This window comes from Gallus gallus, chromosome 3 (genome assembly GCF_016699485.2).
Source record: "Gallus gallus isolate bGalGal1 chromosome 3, bGalGal1.mat.broiler.GRCg7b, whole genome shotgun sequence".
NCBI lineage: Eukaryota > Metazoa > Chordata > Aves > Galliformes > Phasianidae > Gallus > Gallus gallus.
In genome coordinates, this window is record NC_052534.1 from 24,212,753 (window position 1) to 24,233,739 (window position 20,987).

Sequence of the window (20,987 nt, forward strand, 5' to 3'; positions counted from 1 at the left end):
GGGTTAGGGATGTCAAAGTTGGTGACCTGGTATAATGAAGTATTCCCTGCTACATAGTCAAGCATGAAAAGTAATTGGAGGCGGTGTAAACTTTTAGAAGCTTAGGGTTTTCTCCCCCTTCCCCTAATTAAATATTCTTTTGCAAACACGTTTTTATATTTAAGTAACAATTTTTATGAAGCATTATAAAAGCAGAAGTGTTGCTTCGGTAAAATTTGCAGTTGATGAAGAAATGTATTTTTTAAAAGGAGGTCACATCCTTAACGCTTGGGTTACTTACATAATGCACTGATGAAAAGCAAGTTGCTACCTGCCAGCTAGGAATGACATTAAAATATTATGGCAGCACGTGACCAGCTTTAGAGCTTAAAATCTTGAAAGGACACAGACAATGTCCCCTTTGAAGAAAATTCCTGAAGATCACTTTACAATTTTTGCTAAGCTTTGAAATACACACTAAAATACCCCATGTCCAAGCAGCAAAGATGAAAGTTGTTATTTCTCAGCTCCAACTTTTACATCTGAGAAATAACCTCTTAAGTGTGCACAGGTCTTTCAATGTGTCTGTAAGAGGAAAAAGGTTAGCATTTATCCTATGGAATTGTGTGTGAATACTATAAATCCCATACTACAGCTTTTCAAAAGTGCTCCACATCCCGACTCACTGCACTAGCTTTGACCTGATTTCCCCTGGTACAATACAGTGCAAGCTGGCAGAACATCACTGGTGATTTACTAGACTGCAGAGGGCATTCCTATATAAGAAGAAATTGCAGCCTCTAGGCTCATTTACTTTTGGTCCCAATCATTCATTGTTATTTTTTCTTCCTTAATAATTAATGACACTATTATTAAACTAAAAGGAAAATCTTATTATTCTTGACAGTTGGCTTTGTTGTGATTATTTAATTTTCCCCCCAAGTTTATGCAACTAAGATGTCTGTCAATGCTCTTATCATAATTCAGGTCAATAGCCTCAGAAATTAAACATATACAGAAGGACTACCTCTAATATAGCATCCCTAGGCATAACTTGAGCAAGGAGTGGAAGGAGACATAATTTGTCACATGTCTGGAGAGTCAGGGAAGTTCTCTATGAGGCAGGTCATCCATGGAGCAGCATGGAAACCACTTCCCTCTTTCTCTTGTCGCATCTAAGCATTACCTTAGTGTGGATTTTAGTTGGGATAGGTTGCTGCAAGAAACAAAGTAGCCTCTCAAGCAATGGATCCTGAGTTTTGGGTGAATCTTTGAACCTTGCACTGTTCCCCGGGGACCTGATGAATGGGATGTGGTCAGAGAGCTGCATTTTGCCCAACATAGCAGAAGCATGGGGTGCAGACCACATGCCAAAAGCAGGCAGATGGGATACGGCTTCCATAATGTAGACACCTCTAGAGCTGTTCCATTAGGCCATTAAAACCTTGAGATGCCTTAAGATTAGGAGGAAACAAGTGTAGTTATGGTGACTGTGGTCCCACCCTGCCTTTCTGCTTTATGAGTGAGAGTTAAGCCTGTAAGTGGCACCGTCCAGAATCTCAGCCACATGGCTGAATGGCTTAAAACCAACAGAATTAGTTCTGGAAGTTCAGCTGATGGATGTACAGGTCCTGTACTGCAGTTTAAATATTTTCTTCCAATATTTACCTTTTTTCACTGAGAACAAGTCCATGCTAGCTTTGTCTTCTGCATGGGATACAGCTCGTGTATCAACAGCAGACAGCAAATGGGTCATTCTGTTTTCTGTGGGCAGTGGAAAGTGATCTGCCTTTTCACACTTACTCCTGGAAGCTTGTCACAAGGAAAGTGTAAGATCAAGCTATTGCTGTGCCAAAGCAGAATGACAAAGGGATCTGGCTGCTGGAGTAACAAACATACTTCCACAGCTCAGTCCTGACTCTTGCTTATTTTCAAATGGAGGACCTCACATTTCAAGTGAGATATTTGCTCAGTAAAATATGTGCGTTTCGTATTTCATTACTAGATGCTATATATCTCATACAATGGTTAAGTAATGAAGGAGTGTGGAAAAGGTTGTAATCTGGGGGAGCTGTAACCATTAAGATTCTATTGAATGGGATTCTCCCTTGTTCTGTACTGTTATCTCACTAGATAAAAACATTGTGCTTTATGATTGAGCTAATTGTGCTGGACAAACCAGTCTGCAGTCCTAGAAGCCTGGATTTTCAAATGTGCTGAGCACAGGCAGCTGCAACTAAAGACAGTGGGGGCATTTAAAGTGCAATTAAATGCGAAGTTCTCTAAAAATGCAGGCCGGAGGCTGGCTCTAAGGTTGGAGCAGAGATGCTACCGTGCCTCATGGGTACTGTGAATATTGTGGCAGACTGAGAAGTTATACTGAAAAGACTGCAAAGATGAAGTCTTTCTTCAAAGTGGGGTTTGAATATTAAAAAAAAAAAAAAAAAAAAAAAAAAAAAAAAAAGCCTTGAACAAAAGAAAAGAATAAAAGGAAAACAGGAAGGTATAGCTTGCCTATCTGTGAACTGAATGGATGTAGCAGCTTGTTCCCCCTCACTCCTCCCCCCCAATATATGTACTTAATACATAAACCACATGGTCAGAATTAGTGTTGTGCAAGCTTATCTAATTCTAGCATTCCCTGACTCTTATTTTTAAATATATGTAATATGCATAAAGAATGTGTATTTGAGTAAGAAATCTTTATAGAATCATTGAATAATTCAGGCTGGAAGAAGTATTGGTAGGTCATATAGTCAAGCCTCTGCTCTAAGCAGTGTCAACGCTGAAGTCAGCACAAGGTTTTCAGGGCTTTGTCCAGTTAGGTCTTGGTAATCAAAGTAACATTCATGATGCCTTGAGGCAGTTGGTTCCATTGTTTAACTATGGGAAAGATCTGGCATTTGAAGGCAGGTATCTCTGTGTATGGGAATGTAGCTAAGCTTGTGCTGAGGATATATCTAAATATTGTTAAAATACAGGGTTGGGAAAACAGAAGGAGAAAAGCTGGTTTTAGTCCTAGTATACATCTGCTACAAATAAATTTGTGTTCTAAAATGTCAGTATTACAAACCTGGGTTTCTGAGAGTTAAAGATAACTGCAATTTATATATTTCATATGCTTTGTCTTGTCATATCAGTCATATGTTCAACAAAGAAAAGCGCTAAATCTTGCATCCTGGGAGGAATAATGGCTGGTACCACTACATGCTGGAGTGTAGGTAGCTGGAAAGCAGCATGACACAAAAGGCTCTGGGGGTTCTGATAGGCACCAGCTTGACCAAAAGCCACCAATGCACCCATGCAACAAAAGGCCAGCAGCATCCTGGGCTGCATTAGGAAGACCATTGCCAGAAGGTTGATGGAGGGGATCCTTCCTGCCTACTCAACACAGACGGGACACACCTGGTGTGCTGGATTTAGTTCTGGTTTTCCCAGGTCAGCAAAGACACGGACATACTGGGGCATACCAAGGGCTATGAAGATGATTAAGGGACTGGTGCATCTGGCATGTGAAGAGAGGCTGAGAGCTGGGACTGTTGAGTCTGAAGAAGCGAAAACTCAGGAGGGATCTCAGTACTGTGTAGAAGTACTGTAAGGAAGGGTGTAAAGAGAACAGAACCAGGCTCTTCTTAGTAGTATCCAGTGAAAGACAAGAGGCAATGGGCACAAACACGGGAAGTTCAATTAAAAAAAAAAAAAAGTTTTTTTTGCTATGAGGGTGGTCAAACTCTTGAACAAGTTGTGGAGTCTCTATCCCTGGAAATACTCAAAACTCAACTGGACACAGTCCTGAGCAACAAGCTCTTGTTGACTGCTTTTGCCAAGAAGTTGAATTAGATGATTTTCAGAAGGGTATTCCAATCTCAACCATTCTGTGTTGAGCTAGGCAGTATTTTTCCCAGTTTCTCTTTTATTCACTTCCCTTGCAGTGTTGGCAGAGTAGATCCATTGCCATCCTGTTCTGGTTTGGGTTTTTTGCTTTTTTTCTCCTTTATCAGCTCCATCTTTTCCTTTTATGGACACTGCTCTTTAATTTTATAAGTTATTACAGTGTTCTACTACATCTCCTAAAGTCAAAACCTGTTTCTTCTTCTGGGAGCGAAGCTTCAGAGCAGCATTACTGAGTGTCCCTCTATGAAATAAATAAATAAATAAATAAATAAAATATAATGTGGGATGTAGCAGGAATGGAAATTGAAGCATTCTTCCTTATCTCCCTACAGTAGAAACCAAATGTATTTCATTGTACTATTCAAACTGAATAGGCTGAAGACTTATAAAGGGTAAGAACTAATTTTCTAATAATTACATATAAACCGAAGAAGTGACCATGAATGAGAACTGACATCCTAATAATAGTGGTAAATTGTAGTTATTATATGAGAACAGAAATTTGTAATTTAAATAATCTGAGGGAGTGGAGCTAAGGAAATAAAAATACCAAAGCTGAATACCTATAATAAAGATAATTAGAATTAGCAGTAAATATTGCCCTGAAGCATGCTGTTACAGCTGAGACCATTTTGTAATGTCTAAGATGCTATGACATAGTGATTTATACGCTTCTCAACCTAAATGTTAGAGGAAAAACTATATTCTGTTGCCTTAATGCATTTCCTGCCTTTCAACGGATGGCTGTGACTGGCCTACTCACTTTTCAGTCAGCTTTGAGTAGGTTTTTCAATTAAGTATTTAACCACATAATGACTGATATGACATGAACTCAGGAGTGTGCCTTGCTGGGGCAGTAGGAGCATTTTTAAATACCAATGCATAAAGTATGGAACTGTAGCAAGCCATTCAGATGATCAACACTTAGGTTCTTAGCAGGCTAGAAGAGAATTGCAGGACAATTGAAAATGTTTTGTTTCTGTAATAGCTACTCTTACTAGGATTGTAGTAACATTCGAAAATTGTTCAGCGTAACTGCAGAAGACCTTTCAAACTCTGCAATATTTCACGTGGAAGCAGACTCTACACAGTGTCAAATTCAACTTGCTAATTATGGGAGGTCCCCAGATCAGATTTTTGTTTTGTTTTGTTTTGTTTTGTTTAGCCCTTTCTGCTTTTTTCTCTTGAACAATCATTTGTAACTAGTTGTTCCAATTGGCCTTTATTCTGGTTTCAGCCACCTCTATAGCACGGCAGCAGGGGGCAGGGAGGAGCCAGGACAAGTGGCCTGGATTAGGCCAGGGGTTGTTCCATACCGTGTAACATATGAAAGGTCATAAATCTGTGGGTAGTTGGCTAGGGGCTGGCTGCCACTTGGGGGTTGCTGGGTGTCAGTCAGATGGGGGTGAGGCCTTGTGTTGATGGTGGGCTGTTGTATTGTTGCTGTGCCTTAGGTGGCAAGTAATTGCATTATGGCTTTCTATATTGCCATCATTGCAGTTTTGTTTCCATTTTCCTCTTCTGTCTTAGTAAATAGTTTTTATCTCAACCCATGAGTTGTATTTTGTTTCAAATTCTCTCCTTTGTCCTGCTTGATAGCGAGGAGTGAGTGAATGGCAGTGTGGTGTGGAGCTGCTGCCTTCAATGATGGGTTTTGCTTCTGTATGCTACTGTATAAAATAAGACTCACTAGTATATTTACATAATGAGACCATTAATTAGTGCTATTAGATCGTATTTTCAAAAGTCTAAGTAGAATGGATCTTCTAAACTTTATCTGCCCAGTTTCAGCAAGGCCACAAACTCTTATTTTTTATAGTGATGTTCAGGCTTTTGTAGTCTCGCTTTCTTGAATGTTTTGTTTTACTCCTAAAGATACTGACTGGGGGAAAAACATCACTTAATTTCTGCTAAGATCTAGGCTTAATGTTTGTGCTTGGCTTTTCTCTACCTCTGTTTTTTTACGTTTTATGTTTTCTCCTTCAAACAAATCAGTTAATAGTTCTTTAAGATCTTTTTTAATATATCTGGAACCATCATAAAGATTGTTGATTTGGGTTAAAGACACAAATGGTCATTTGTAGGAATAGCAGAGTTTGCTTCACCACTGTTCTGTGCTATGCGCAACAACTGAAAACAAGACCAAAGTAGCTAATTTAGAAACAGCAGTTAAAGGATCCAAACTTAAATAAATTTTGTGCTCTGTTGGGAGTGTTTGAGCTATTTATGAAATGCTGATAGAGAAATTAACATTTTTGAATAATCCTAGAACAAATGATGGTGAGAGAGGTCATACTGGATTGTGTAACATTCTCTTCCATAGACGTATTTTCCATTATATTATGTGGAACATTTATAACCCAAAGGATTCATGCAGAAATTCAAAGTACAATTGTGGCAATATAGAGGGAAATAACACAGCAGAATGAAAATTGCTTACCATAAAGTACAGATTAGAGTGTGGTCAATATCTTTGCTTGCTTTTAACTTTGGATTGAAGGTATGGTTATGCCAAAGAGTTAATACAGTGAAGGTAAAATTGCATGCAACATTTCTCTCTCACCTCTTAGCACTTTCCAATTTGAAATAATTTATATTCAGGATGTTAAACCAGATAGAAAGTACATGAAGAGTGTATCTCTACCAACAAGATCCATCAAGGTGATGCTGGGGGACTTTGTTGTCCTAGAAGAAGAGAAAAATATCTTCATCAGTATCATTAGTACTGCAAACACACTGGATACAGCAGCTGAAACCAAAACCTCAAGCATTGTGTAACCACATAATAAAAGGCACTTCTTGATCTTATTTTTGTGTTTGAAGTATATACATCAGACCGAAAGGAGAGGGAAGAGGAATACCAGAATGGGACTGAAAAGTCTGGCAGGAGGGGCTAGGCACCTGACCCTGTATAGCTGAGGAGGGAGGCTGTACCAGAGGCAGGAACTGCTCCCCCGGAATCTCAGCTAGCACTTCTATAGCATTCTCTTCAGTGAAAGAGGAAGATAAATAAAATGGTTGATGGGTTTATCTTGTTTCAATAAAGCATTTGACTCTGTATCAATTTGAAGTTTGAGTCTTGTCTTATTCTATCTGCTTGAGTTCGTCTGTCTCATATCCTGGTTTTACTTTGTTATGCATTTTAGCCTTTTGGTCTGTTTCATGCTAGGTAGTAAATTCTGTCTCTTTTTAACAGTTGAAATGTCAGGATGTGATTGTTTTCAGTGTGCAAGATGAAATCTGTGAAATGCTGCATTTCTTTTTCAGTGAGCTCTGAAAAGGAGCCAAACATGGTTTTCTTGTTTATAGAGCAAAGGACTGGAATTGACCTTCAGGGTCACAGAATCCAGTGCAGTGAGTTCAGGCCAGTGCGCAAGCACTACATCTTATAATCTCTTTCACATGCTCACAGACTTGTTTTGTGGCGTGGGTTGTTGGGTTTATTTTGGGGAGGGGATTTTTTTTTTTTTTTGGCTGAGTTTGAGCACTTAACTGCAAACAGACACTAGATTAGGAAACTAGATTTTGTTCTTTGGTGGAGTCTGAATCCTGAAAGCCCTCGAGCAGAAAGGATCTTACAGGATCAGTCATATTTCAGGGTGGTGATGTGCTGTGGGGGTGCTGTTACTGGGTTATGCCTGGCACCTTGGGAGATGCAATGTAGTCCTGTGGCCATTGCATTGACTTGTCCCAGTGATGCTTCCCGCCTTAACTTTCTGCATCCTAGTTTCCCCATCAGTACTCAAAGGACAGCAACTGCAAAGTGCCTTAAAATCTGCTGATGAACAGCTTTATACATGAGTTGTGCTCTGTATGGGACAGGCCAGAGCAGTCCTGTTACTTGTGATTATTTTACGTAAATAATCTTGATCCTATCTTACTTTTTTATGATCATCAATTTAAGTTGAAAAGGTCACTCCTTTCCCTAATAGTTCAAGTTCTGTTTTTTGTTGGTTTTTTTTTTTTCCATAGCTTTTAAGGATATACCATGTCATAGATGCCAGATACTGCATTCCTTCACACTGTTTAAATCATTCTCTTTCTATAACAAAGAAAAATTTTTTAGAAATCCATTCCGTTTGTTTTCCATTGAAAAAAAAAGTGGGGCCTTTATTTTACAAAATATTTCCTCATTCTGAGCTTATTGACACCTACCAGATCAAGTTTTATACAAATAGAATTTTTAACAGGGATTTATCACTCATTAATTTTGATCTGAGAAAGAAAAAAAAAAGAGAGACTCTCTAGAACTATTTTTCAATGTCAGGCCTTTTTTGGGGGGGAGGGGGGGGGGAGGGGAACACAATCAGGCTTTTTTGAACATAATGAAATAATGACATAACCTTCATTATAACATCTCAAATGCAACAATATAATACATTTACTTAAGTCTGGGAGAAGGAAACCAAACCAATTTATTATAGCCTGTTGATTCACACTCACATGCTGTGCAGTTCGTGTGAAGGCCCCATTTACTTTTTCACATGAACTGCCACAGCATGGTTTAAATAGAGATTTCTCTAGCAGTAGTGTTAAGGCTCCTTATTAACATCATTTCTGGAGTCACTGGGCCAAGTATATCCCTAGTGCAATTCCACTGATCTCAGTGGGGTTATCCTTGAGATATATTTGGTCCATTGTTTCTACAGAATCTCTTTGTTCTTTTCTGATCTCTTTAAGAATTTTGTTACTTTGAAAATTTCTTGCATAGCGAGTCATAACATTAAGAAGTTCACAACACTTGTGAGTAACTTCTCAGGTATTTTTTGCACATTTCTACAAAGAGATCAGAGATTCTATCCAATAGCATGTTGCTTGTTTCTCTTCTTTTTTATATTTTTTTTTAATTCCAAAACTTGAAGTGGCTACCAAAAATAGTCTGAGACAGACAGCACGTGCACTTGGCATTATCTTCTGCCCAGCTCTCTCTCTTGCAATTTTTGGAAACAAATATTTATTAAGCAATGAAACTCCCAAATCTAATATATTCTTGCCTGAAAAGTCAAGCTTTTATGATGATGTGTGTCACTAATGAATGTTTATCTTCATGGTTGTTGGTTTTGTTTTGGTTTGTTTTTTTTTTGTTTGTTTGTTTTTACTTCTATTAAGCATTATGCACCACTTAAAAAAAAAAAAAAAAGTAGTCAACCGACCACCAAATTTTTGCTCAAGTTAGATGTGTAGTTAATGGCCATTTTGTACATTACACATATGCACGTGATTTACATTATTTCAGTTTTTTTTTTCAGGAGAAAGAACAGTCCAACTAGACAAGAGAACAAAGAAAAGTGGTCCCTGGGATAAGTGGTGAGTAAATGGAAAATACATCTTGTTCTCAAATGCTTGTACCTCATATCCCTTTCTGTATATTACTGAAGGTTTGCACAGGCATTCGGTGGCCTCATTAATTTATATTAATTTTTCCAGGAAATTATTAACTCAGCACATGCACCTCTTTATTTGACTTTGCATTCAAAGAGTCTGGTTCTGTCAGATATTTTAATTCACCAAAATTAGATCTGATTTTCACCAAATCCATAATCAGCAGAGGAAAATGACTTGGACCAGGACCTCTGGTTCCCTGAGCTCATACTTATCTTCTTGTCAAGATCTTTTTATTCTCCAAAAAATAATTAAGTCCTAACATGAGATTGCATTTTGCAGGGAACAGCCTACAGGCTCTAGGGTAATTAAACCCCTGCTTGCACATTCAAAACAAGCAGTGCTTGAATAAATAACATTTGATTCTGTTGATAACCAATGAGGACGTGCTAGCATGGAAAGTTCTGGTGCCAAAATGACTTTTGCTCTACAGATTTGTGTTCAGGAAAGTGCTGCAGGAGAGGTGTACATGTGAGTTTTGTTACCTATTGAGATACAGCTGTAATTTTTGCAGATTTTCCAGTCTCTTCCAGTATGTTCTTCATGTTAAAGGGAGAAATGATATTGCCTCTGAGTACGGATGTGAAAAACCCTCTAAAAGTACTCAGTAGCAAAGCTTATTTTCAAACTGCATGCACAGAATTGATTTATTTATAGAGATTTATATGTGAGACAGAATGGAAAAAAGTAATCTAGTTTTATTTAACATCTCTCTCAGAATCCTAAAAACTGCTTTCAGATGAATTAGGTGCCTGTAAGTATAGTGGCTATGCAGGAAAACATTAACAGCCAAGCTTCAGTCAGCAGCAACCCTGCATATTATATTATGTGTTAAGAAAGTGAATGCTAGTTACAAACCTGGGGTTGTCTCTGTGCACTTTTCAAAACTACTATGTGATCATTTATCTACAAAACATTAGAGCTCAGATAAAGAGCTGAAGGCTTCATCTGAAAGCTGGCATTCTCAGGCATCACCAGGTACATCAGTGAAATGTTTTCATTATACTTGTCCGATCGCAGCGCGCTATTCATGTCTTCCTGATCTGCAGATCACTGAGACCAAACAGTAACCTGTTGAGGCATATTTTAATTTTGATCTTTGCACAAAGAGTGATCTGTGAACAAAATGAAGTACAAAAATGAGGCATTAAGCAGTGGTATCTATTTCCTCATTAGCTCCTTGAATTTTCTTATATCAGCATCACAGATTTCACATAGAGTATGTGAAGTCATGATTTTGTATTGCGTAACATCTGGTCTTGTGCAACACAGCCGAGCCTCCTGGAGAAGGAACACAAGAGATGGGACATGCAGTTTGTGCTTTGTGGTTAGAAACACTCTGCAGAACTTCCCATCTTTGGGATACACATCTTGCGAAATGCAGCACAGACACAGAGTTAGGGTGCCATTTTGACATGGGCTCTTGGGTGCTAATGGCATCTCTTCTCCAGCCCCCAAGCCTCAGGGCAAACAGGTCATCATTGAAAAGTAAGAGCACCTGGAACCTTTCACAAATAAAACCTTGCATGCATGTCCTGGAGGAACATTTCTGCCTGGCAGATATTCCTGGAAGATTTTGGCTGGATCTACCTTGTGTTCCATAAGGGCCCTCCTCCAGAGGCTGGTGCAGATGAAATCTTTTCACCAAGCCCTCAGAGAGCTTCAGAGGGACGTTGCATTCTCACCATCCTCTGTGCAGGTGAGGAAGGGCACCCTGAACAACTCTTCACCATCTGGGGATACTGATTTTCACTGCAAAGGCAAAAAACCAGATTCCAGCTCCAGGGTGATGTGATGGGAGAGCTTGAATGAAAATAACTTTTTCATACTGGGAGTATAGGAGAAGTTTGCATTATTTTTTCCTACCAAGGGGCCTCTCCTCAGAGTATAAATTCTCAGTTCTATCAGTTTACAATGAGAGGAAAAAACAAAAACTTGGGGTCTTAAACTGTGTAGTGTAATTTTGGACTGTGCTGTAACAATCCTTTTCAAGGCACTGCTTCAATGTGCTCTCCAGCTAAACAAAATGAAATGGAAGATACCTCATCAACTTCTGTGTTTAATTTCATTTGCAGAAACTCTATGTGTAGAACCGTGCATAGCCATTTTTATAGTGCTGGATCCACTGTCAGCTGAAAGATACTTGGATGAAGTACTGGAAAGTATTTTAGTATTTTCAGCAAGAATCACTAACAGTGATGAGTAACTTCCTGGCTATTAAGTGCATCAGGCAATGCACATTGTTCTCAACCTGATAAACTCTTAGCTGGGAACTTCCCTTCCCTGTGGTTGTTGATCTGCCCTGGGTTTTTGCCTGCCTCTTCAGACCAGGCTGCTCTGTGTGATCTAGTCAAATGTTGAGCAATCAGTACCACCAGGGCTGTGTTTTAATGAGAAAAGCAGTTAAGTAAATGGAATGTCATTAAGACATACGACTGTTTTGGAGATGATGCCAGCAGTATAACAGAAAGTTACTTTAAAATATTACTTGCTATACATTTATTTTTAATGCATACGAAACTGTAGAAACAAACCACTTTAACTAGCTGAAGAAATTGAGACTCTTTGCATGTGCTATTTCAAATCCCAGTAGTATTTCAGCCTCTTGGAGTTGTCTCTTGATCTGTCAAAGAGGGATCTGGACAGTTTCTCAGTGTCTCTGACTATTAAATCCTTAAGTGATGTGTCTATATGCTTAAGGAATGGGTCAGCTTGCAGACAGAAAAGTACCAATGTTTAAAAAAAGGAACAGATTGGTTACTAGCATATTGCCATGAAAACCTTTGCCCTCAGCTGGCTGGGTTTGTTCCAAGATTCAGTGTTCACTTTAACATTATATGAGACAAAGTGATGTGGCCAAATATTCATATCATGTGCTTCAGCAGTGTTTCTTTTTCTGTTGTTGTGTGTGTGTGTGTGTGTGTGTGTGTGATGCCTTGCTTTGAAACTGTTTAGCTCAGTGCATTCAAAGTTCTTTGCTGTACCATTTCAGTCAGGATCTGAACAAACTTGAGCATAACAAGAGGCAAGGAGGAATTGTTACAGCCTTGCTAACAAAGGCAATACTTCTTTTGGTATGTTTTTCTGGTTTTGAATCTGTAGTGACACTTTCCTATTTAGAAAGAACAAATGTCCTTTTGTTGTGAATCCTCCACTGCATCTGTGGCTCATATCAGTCACACTGTTATTAATAAACCAGACAAGGTTTTGAGCAAGCAGTTATTCTAGCTAGGAGTTGTTGCCTGCTTGTCTAGGTAAAATGAAGATCATCCTCTTCTCTGACAATCAGCCTTTAGCTGCTGGCAATTTGCAGAACCTCATTTCTGTAAAGCACTGATTGCCCGCTATTAGACAGTAGGAGCTGGGACAATCACTGAAGAAGACATAAAGGAGAAAATGAAGGATTTGTCTATAAATAGAGGCCTCAGACCTACTTTTTTGGAATTTGGTTTCTCTATTTTGAAGATACATAAAAACGTAATTGGGCTTTTTGGTTTTCACAGTATGAGCACCAATTAAAGGTTATTTATTTTGCTTTCATAGCAAATTTAATTTTTTTTTTAAAGAGTAACACAGACAACAAGGTGGAATCTGTTGTGAGTCATCACTTTCACACTCAGTCAAAGTTCTCTGTTTCTCAGCTTTATGGCATCGTAGATGTAATTCATTCTCATATCCTCTCCGTTTTTCCAGGAAGATCACAACAGCTCTGCAGGGACATTTTAGAATCAGGCAGGCAAAACTTTTAACAGTTTGCAAACACATAGGTCCCTTTGCTTTATCCATAATCACAGTTTTTAAAGGAAGAGAGTTGTTCGCATTTCTCAAAGCCAACCTATCTTTTGGAATGTAGTTCGGAAATGTAGCATTGGATGATTTTATGTATTATAACATCTACCACTAAAAAAAGAAGTGTTAGTAATAGCAGTGGTAGCCGCTGCAACATAACAACATACAAAAAAGTAAGGATGAAGGATGGATCCCCCATCTCAAAACATGCAGACCTGTAGGAATAAAGAAGTCTGAAAACAATCTTTAATTGCTTTTTCTTGTTCTCTCAATTTGTTCCCTGACTTTGTGAAAAAAAAAAAAATAATAATAATAATAAAAGGAGAAGCCTATTTGTAGTATTGCTAGAAAAAAATCCATCAGAATTCTTTGCCCTTGGAAAAAATCTTCCAGAAGATGGTAGCTTTGACACTTCTTCAGTAATTGGGAAACTTCAGGAAAAAATGTACAAAGAATGTAAATGAATTTTCTACGTACTGAGTGTGAATTGCCTCAAACAATGTGATTGACATGCTTTGAAAGGGGGAAAAGCTGAACTTCAACTTTTGTGCTTTAGATAAGATGAGGTCCTGCACAAGGTATCTCGCAGCCTCTAACCCATATATGTATATTGCTGGTAGCAAAATGCTTGCCATAGCTTGTTGAAATTGGCAGACAGTTTTCTCATTCTTACCTGAACAGAAATTTGGTAAACTGTAAGAAAATTAATCAGTTAGAGGTGATATCCACAGAAGAAACTTATTTATAGATACTCTGATTCATTAGACTTGTTATGTGGGGCACATTCAAATCTCCTTTGCAAAGGCTGACAGTGCCTGGAGAGCCACCAAAGCCAGGCAACAGGAAATGTTGACCATGAAATCCCAGCTTTCCTTGGAACCGTCTTCATAACTCTCAACTAGCTAGGAGTGGCATGTAAAGGAGGAAGACCAAGCAAAGCAGTGTGTGAATGAGACTTTAAAGTAAGCTTTACTTGGAAGGAGAGTGCTAGGGATTTGTTCCCTACTTGGCTTAGCTTAAAATAGTGAACTGTTAATCAGAACAGTCTGAAATATTCATCTGCCCCCTCCAGGCAAGTTCCCTAACCTGAAGGCCAATGGCTTAACAAGTATTTAATTACTCCACTCAAAATGAAACAGTTTCCAGAGAAGTATTTGGAGGCCCCTATAATCCCAAGATTTCCCAAGTTACCCTCCAGAAATTTTTTTGAGAGAGATTTCTAAGCCAGAATTCTGTTAGACAAAAGGAGGGGAAATAAAACCCAACAGGTTTTCCAAGTCCTAAGGGAATGATCATACTGCTGAGGTGTTGGGTAAAACATGGAAGCAAGAACAAAAGCCAATGTGCAAAGAACAATCAAGAACTCCACAAGTCTTCAGATCTAAATTTTTCATGGAACACATGGCAAACTGAAATATGGGGACCACAGTCCCGAAGGCTCCTTTGAGACTTGTTATGGAATAAACTTTTGAATAGAGATTGTTTGAGCTCTACTTCCCTTTTTTTTTTCTTTCTTTCTTTTTCTTTTTTTCCCCCCTTCTTCTTGTTTTTTACTGTTTTCAAACTAATTAGTATGTTCTCTTTGTTGTTAAACATTCAGACAAAACTTGGTTTTCTTCTCAAAACTTCATGTGTTATTGCAGATGATTGGTATCAGATTTGTGAATAGGGTCATTTCCAGAATTCTTTTTCATCTCTTGTGATTATGTAGCCTACTTTTTGACTTGTTCTCCTCAGGACTCTCCTGTTTTGCAGAGATTCTGCAGTATTTGGAAAAGAAAATAGTAAAGAAATTGAGGGTGAGATTTCTGAGGGAGTTCTCAACAATGGTTTACAGAAAAAGGCAGAAGCCTTGCTTTGGAAACTGCTAGTGGAATTGCTTATATCCCGGATAATCCTGGAAATTATTTGTGTTAATTGCATTTTAAAAATTTCTCCACAACCTGCCCACAGCTTGCCAGAGTGACAGAGACTGGAAAAGATGAATTCTTAGAGGAGTCTGATTTCCAGAAGAGATAGGCTCAGGCTTCCATAAAAGATCAGAGACTTCTTTATAGGTCCCTCTCAGCTGGCCAGTGTCACAGAATCACACAAAGGCACATCTGTACATGAGACCCCCACACCAAAGAACATGACTTAGGTTGCATATGCTACGGGTGAAAAAAATACTCAAGCAACAAGGCACAAGCAGGTGCACTGAGGGCTTGGAGTTAACAATCTGTTCATTCATCACCCTGATTTCTCTGACTTTTGCTGGGGCTTGATTGCAGAGGTGGGGCAAGTTCCTTCTCTCTGGCCCTTCTTGACTGCTTTCTGTGGTTTGAAGGGAATGTCACAAAAGTGTATTTTGAGGAAGAGGCCGAAGAAAATATCACAGAAAAATGAGAATGGATTAAAATATTGAGACCTGAGTAGAAGGACGCAGAGCAGTTTTTTCACTGGATGCTAAAGAAACATGATGGAAACAATGGATCAGTAATTTTAATATGGCCTCTAACGTCACAGTAATTGTGTCACCGTTGCTAACCATTGTTCAGTCTTACCACCAGCTATTCTCTAACACACCAGGGCAGGGGAGGACTGGAAGGAGATGTACATTGAGTTCTTTCCAGTATAGTTGAGGCATGTACTGGCTGCAGAGGATAGGGATCACAGTAAGAATTGGTGCCCCACTGTTTTTTGGTGAAAAGAAGAATTTCTGAGATTGAGATGCCCTCCTGAAACTGGAAAGCAGCAGCAGCCCCAGGATTACAGAAAATAGAGAGAAAGGGCTGAGAACTGGCTGCTTTGCAAATGCAAAGAACATAAAATCAGTAACTTATTTATACAGAGTAAGTAACTTGGCACAAAGGAAGCCTGTGACAAAACTGGAAAGTGACCAAGACATGTCACAAATCATAGGACAGGGGAAAGAGAATAGGCAGTACTGCAGGCTGCAGCGAGTTGTATCGAGGGTTACATCAAATCAGTTTAGGATGCCAGGTGGTACCTCTGCTATGGGTGATCAGCAAACACGTTGCTGTGTGAGAAGGCAAGGATGTAATACCTTTGTATTAGTCATTTCCATCCTGGGTAGTTTCCTACTCAGAGCTCAGAAATATCAGGCAAGTTACCTCGTGCGTTCTTGTTTTTCTACAGTGTTATAGCAAATGAAGCAAGCTACTGTATGTTGTGGGTACTGCGCCAAAGTTTCAGTAGCTGCTGCTTCTTCTTTTAACATTGTTATGTAGCATATTCCTGTAAATGTTAAGTGCTACAGACTGTTGTCCAGCTGGAAAGTCACTCTTCTCAGCCAAAATACAACATTCAAGTTACTCAGTGGTAGCAGGAATGAGTGTCTGTGAATTTCATGGCCTGGTGAGTGGGGCATCTTGCCAGGCGCAAACAGCTTGTGAAATAAGAACGTTATCTGTAGGAAGTATAATGTAAATTCTTTACTGTTGCTTATGGCCTTAGTTTTCAAAATGAAAAAGTTGTTAACACTGAACTTGGTTGTTCCTCTACTGTTTAGAGCCGTACCTATTGCTGCTTTCATGGTATTAGAAGATAGGGTAAATAAAATGTAATGTTTCTGTGTAACGTTTGTTTCAGTGCAGATTCTGAAGTTGGAGGAGGTGAGTCAACTGGGGTTTATTTCTAATGGTGTAAATGTTTTCCCAAAATCTGGAGTAGCTGAAAGAGATCCAGAAAGTTTAAATTATTAACACTACTAAATATCATCAAGTCAAAGATAGACTTTCCAGATAAAAAGGAATGCTGGAAAAGGGAGAACAAATTTGTTGACTACTTTATAAAAAATTGAAGCAGAAAAGCTATTTTGGGTTGCCCTAACAATTGTAGGAACCAAATAGTCTGGAAAATTTCATTTCATGTCTAACAAAGTTAGATAAAATGTTCCTGTAATCCAAAAAGGTTAAATCTCCAAGTACTGCTTTTTTAACTGACAGAATTAAAAATGAAGAGATTTTCAAATGAAAAATTGTTTCCTAAAAAGACCCCAAAAACATAAGAGAGAGTGAGATGAACAAAAAAAGAAAAAGGACGTAACAATAATGCTAATAGATAGAGCAAATTCTCAGCTACAAAATACTATTCTTTAGAACACTCACCACCATTAGCTGTGCATTTTTGCCAGCAATGAACAAGAGCCTGTATGCCATGTTCGTAAATGTCTGCATTAGTGGAGTTTTCATTAGGATTTGCAATTGATTATCAAGAACAATTCTTAAAGTTACCACTTTTTAAGGGTATGTCTTTGTAAAAAAAAATAATCTTGTTTACTGGATATGAGTTTTAAACTCATTAATTCCATTTTCCTACATAAAATAAACTGATTTCTCAGCTATACTTGTAAGAAATTATTTTGTTTAGAAAATAAGTCTGTAATTTAATTGAAACATTGTTCCCAAAATGAAATAAAAATAAAAATAAAAAAAGGAAAAGAAAAGCAGAGGAAGAGGATAAAGAAAAGAGAGTTTTTGCTAAAGAGGTATTTCTAACTTTCAATCCAATAATCTGACATTTCAAATAACTTGGAAGTAATTTTTCTTGGGTGAGCTGAAAGAAACAATTCCCAGTAGCATCTCCAAGGATGATTTGTTTTATTTGAAGCCTTATTTAATTTGCAGGGTATTTTTTTTTCCCCTTAGTAAACTGTGTGAATGACTCCTTGGTGAAATGTGTTTTTCAGAATGGTATGGTTAAATACAGACCAGCAAGTTCCCTTCTCAGAGCTTCACATCTTTTCCTGCTAGTAACAAGCAGTACTTCCTTGGGTGTACAGAACAGAAATAAGTCTTTTGCAATCCTTCTTGAGCAACAGAAGCCAAACTAAAAAGGCACTGAATATACTGACAGCACTAAAACTGCTACTACTAATAATAATAGAAAGAAACCAATCATGCAGTAGAACCCTAATCCTTCACCCGTCTGCCCAGAGACTGGAAAAATAATTGTTTTTGCAGTAAATTTAGTAACTTCAGATCTTTGATAGCTAAGAATGGAATAAGAGAAAATGTATGTATAAGGGCGCTCTCTTTTGTCATTTTTTAGCTTCATTTGCTTCTAACCCCTGTAGCATGAAAATTTATTCCAAGAAAACCACTGTTTTCACTCTTTCCAATTGCTACAGTATTCCCATACTTCTGATATTTTATTTCCACTGATGCAAGAAAGACAGAAAAGAAAGCAGGAAAAAAACAATTACTCATATCATCTAAAATTACACAAGCAAAAAGCTAAGAGTTACACAAGAAATGAACATCCCGTATTGTCCAGCATCAGACTGTTACCTTCAGACTGTAGGGCTTATGAGAGGGAAAAGCAAAGCTTCTTGCACTCCTTTTGAAATACTTAGAGGAAACAGTTGATATGGCATGCACTGCAAATTCCTCAAATCCACCAAACGCTGCCCATACTGTCGGGCAGGCTGTGCCTCCTCTGAGGGTCTCATCCCAGCCTTTCCCTTAGCACTGTCCTGAGTGTGATGAGAAAGAAGTCACCTTCCCATTGTCTTGGGTTCAGATACATCGTGGCATGCTGACCTGACTTTCTTCTGGGAGGGATTTGGTAGCTGCTGCCATTTTGAGACTAGTTGTTCTTTATTTCGCTTCTAATGAAATCAGCATGACCCTGATTTTAGTTATAGTCAAAAGGCTGGCAAATGCCTATTGTCAGCCTCAAACAAGAAAAAAATAAGTAAAAAAGTGTAAGTGAATTCCCTTACCTCCATTTTCTCTTGGAAAAAAAAGCAAAAAAAAAAAAAAAAAACACACATGGAAAATGATACTAAAGAAGGAGGAGAGGTTTTGTATAAACTGTAAGTACCTTAAAAATAAGGTGGTGGAAAGTATTTTATCTGAATCCTAGATTCTGCAGTTTAGAAGGGCTCCACTTTTTCATTTTTTTTATTACAGAAGATAGAAATTTTTTTTAGTATCTTAAGTAAAATTGAGGTCTTGATCATTAAAAACACTGTCATGAGACTCAGGTGAAGTAGAACCAGTCACATTCACAACAAGAAACTCTTCTTCAGACCAATGGAAACTCCCAAGTGCCCCATTAGAGGAGAGGAGAGGAGTCCGCATAGTCTGTGGTCTGGCTGGGGAACTGGGACACAACTGCTGTGACCTATACTTAGTGGTTAGTTAGAAGCCTGCTTGGGAAGCTAGCTTAAAGAACTTCTTAACATAACATGCAACCTAACAAAAAGGGAATTAATTTATGGATATATAGAGTGATTGAAAGAGAGCTATACATCTGTTTTCAGGAACCATCCTCTTCCGAGGCAGATTATTAAAACTTGCTAAATAGGGATGCAGTTCAGCTTCAGTGGTGGAGTTGAGGAGCAGAATGATCTCAGAGTAGTTTCTCTGAAGATGTTTGGTCTTCTACAGCCACTGCTGATATGTGGCACACTTGTTGATACTCAGGTAGTCTTCTTGGATGGAGACGTATTTCAGTCCAGGAGTTTTCCTACATGGATTAAGGTGTATGTTCTTGTGTATCCACAAGTTGAAGGCAGACTTACATTCTTCCCAAGCAGAACTGGGTGTTCTGAAATAATACAGCATCACAATATGGGTGAAATTATTTCAGCTGAAAAAGAAACTTAAATCAAGCCCCTAAGTTAAAGCTACACAGACGAAGCCATTTTTAGTAGAGCGACCTTACTCAAAGGAAGCAGGGCTGACAACATTTTACAAACCAGAAATCTTTTATTTGGAATTTTTTCTTGGATTGATTTTTGTTTTGGAACTTCTCTAAACACTATTTAACTTCAAAAATATTCTGACCAAGCTCTACCATATGACACGCTATAAACACAGACTCTACAAGAGCTGCATTCATTCTTTTCTACAAGTCAGGCACTTTTATTTAGCAGGGCAGGCTTACAGATGTTTCGGTGTATCTAATGCTAGGAAGGAAAGCATCTGATAGTGTGAACTATGGTAAGTTCTCAATAGGCTTTCTGTAGGCACCATTAGTACATAAAGCCCTGTGTTGTCACATGGCGTTGAGGCATTACTGTGCTAACAGAAAGTAAACTGGTGTATAAACTGCACAAAACAGATAAATCAGTGCGTGTAATAAATAAGTAAATAAATAAATAAAAAGCAGTAACTAATCACAGAGCAGAATTAAAACAGAGATCTATTTTCCATAAAGCCCCCAAGGAATTTTTACAGTCTCTTCAGTATGTGTGGTGTCAAACAGGGCAGCTCTGTTGTGGTTAGCAAACATTAGCATGTCCTCATCATAATCCCATCCGTGCCTGAACTAAAAGGGGCCCCATGCCAAAAATCTTCCATATAAGGCCACTGTCAACCCTGCAGATGTGGGTTTCTTCCCTTGTGAGCTGCTCACACCATCTTAACTTTTTCGTCATGCAGCAGGAACAGAAATCTGACTGTCTTTACTGTCCCAAGGTGCAATCTCACCTCCAGAAGCTGAAGAGTGAATGGGAAAGCTCAGTGAGCCCCCTTTTCCCTTAGAATGCTTTCCTCATGTGAGGACTCCTGCTGGCTGCCTGGCCTCTTTCCTATGTGGCATGCATGGGAGTGCTGTCATTCCCCCAGCCACAGAGCAGGGATAAATAGCTACAAAGCATCTTCTGCCATTGCTTAAACCAAAGCTTTTTACAGAAGCAAGTTTCTGAAAATGATATTCCCCATGGAAAACCTTACATTTCCTCTCCCTATAAAATATTTTCACAGTGAATGCCTATCAATACATTTGCTCTATCCATAGGCCAAAGGTAGGTGGTCTTACATTGTTCGGTTTTGTGGTATTACAAAGTATTCATCATGAATCCACTGTGACTACACTCATATTTTTAGTGGGGTGTAAAAAGTGTGACTGAGTACAGTTTTCTGCAGTCTTTATTCCCATCAACTAGGAAGCTTCTAAGCTAAAGCTATTTTGATTCTCATCCTTCTCTCAAA

The 20,987-nt window shown here is 38.5% G+C and overlaps 1 protein-coding gene and 1 long non-coding RNA gene across 16 annotated transcripts in view; one reads left to right on the forward strand and one right to left on the reverse strand.

Moving 5' to 3' along the window:
- The window catches only part of LOC101749719, a 94,464-nt gene that overhangs the window by 36,502 nt on the left and 36,975 nt on the right, over positions 1 to 20,987 (forward strand). For 3 of the 5 annotated variants that reach the window (XR_005858376.2, XR_210412.5, XR_006938719.1), the window contains exon 9: positions 9,123 to 9,180. This is a non-coding gene — a long non-coding RNA (uncharacterized LOC101749719). Of the gene's footprint in view, positions 1 to 6,696; positions 6,944 to 9,109; positions 9,181 to 20,987 lie in introns of those variants that run through there. The other 2 variants (XR_005858378.2, XR_005858379.2) reach the window with 2 other exon arrangements.
- The window catches only part of LOC107052934, a 92,324-nt gene continuing 89,503 nt past the window's right edge, over positions 18,167 to 20,987 (reverse strand). For all 11 annotated transcript variants that reach the window (XR_006938703.1, XR_006938706.1, XR_006938714.1 and 8 more), the window contains one exon: positions 18,167 to 19,599. The gene's annotated coding sequence lies outside the window, so the exon portion shown is untranslated. The remainder of the gene's footprint in view (positions 19,600 to 20,987) is intronic.